The sequence below is a fragment of the Aplysia californica genome, unplaced genomic scaffold (genome assembly GCF_000002075.1).
Source record: "Aplysia californica isolate F4 #8 unplaced genomic scaffold, AplCal3.0 scaffold00173, whole genome shotgun sequence".
Taxonomy (NCBI): Eukaryota; Metazoa; Mollusca; class Gastropoda; order Aplysiida; family Aplysiidae; genus Aplysia; species Aplysia californica.
In genome coordinates, this window is record NW_004797443.1 from 1,316,762 (window position 1) to 1,317,770 (window position 1,009).

Below are 1,009 nucleotides of genomic sequence, written 5' to 3' on the forward strand. Positions count from 1 at the left end.
TGTGTGTGTGTGTGTGTGTGTGTGTGTGTGTGTGTGTCTGTGTGTTAAATCACCAAAAACAATGTGCCAGCGACAGAACAATAAAGATTAATTTTATCTAATCTCCTTACATTCCACATAGAAAGCATAGACTGGTGGGTGTGACTTTTTTTTCGTGTGTTTTATTTACCCTTCAGTAGACCACTGTTTACATTATCCAATTTAATTCTCCTGTCCTTTTATAAGTTTAGTTTTAGTAAGAGTTTTACGGCACTTGCAACACAATAAGGTCATAGTAGTGCCGAAGATTAGAGGTTTTACATTAAGAGAGTAATAAACACAAAAAAAGAGGAGAGATCAGGACTATAGATGTTTGGTACGCATGAAACAGAAAGAGCAAACCACACCTGAGCACCCGCCAACCATCCACCGCCCTCTTTCACCCCCGAAATGATGTGTATGGTGTAGAAGTCAGACACATAACTGTAGCACGCAGAAGACCTGAGTTCGATTCCCAAGTGCAGTTTTTTTTAAAATCTATCTATTGGGAGATAGTACCCTCGTCCTGAAATGGTCATAAATTATTTAAATTGTGACTGTTGGAGTTCGGGAGAGGGGATTTAAAAATTTCAACATTTATTCACTACCTCCCCCCCCCGGCCCCAACTTTTCCCCTTTCCCATAACAAACACGACACTCAAACGCTCAAAATATCAGTGATGAATACTTGTTAACTAGTAATAGTTTCCCATAACAAACTTTGTGTATGGAATAAAAAATAGAGAAAAAAAATAGTAGAAACTATTAATCTAGTCTTAATAAGAAAAAGAACCTAAGAGCTGAGAAAAAAATATGCGTCAGCCGGGAATCGAACCCGGATCTATTGCTTGGAAGGCAACAATGCTAACCTTTACACCACCGACGCTCACTGGTAAAGAGGGGCAAAGAACAATTTATAAACAGAGTTAGAACAGGTAGCTCTGACCCGATGAGAGAGAGAGAGAGAGAGAGAGAGAGAGAGAGAAGATAA

General features: G+C 39.1%; 1 non-coding gene across 1 annotated transcript; it reads right to left on the minus strand.

Moving 5' to 3' along the window:
- Positions 1-832: 832 nt before the first annotated feature.
- On the minus strand, positions 833-904 carry TRNAG-UCC. The gene has a single exon. It is a non-coding gene; the product is annotated as a tRNA-Gly (tRNA).
- Positions 905-1,009: the final 105 nt, after the last annotated feature.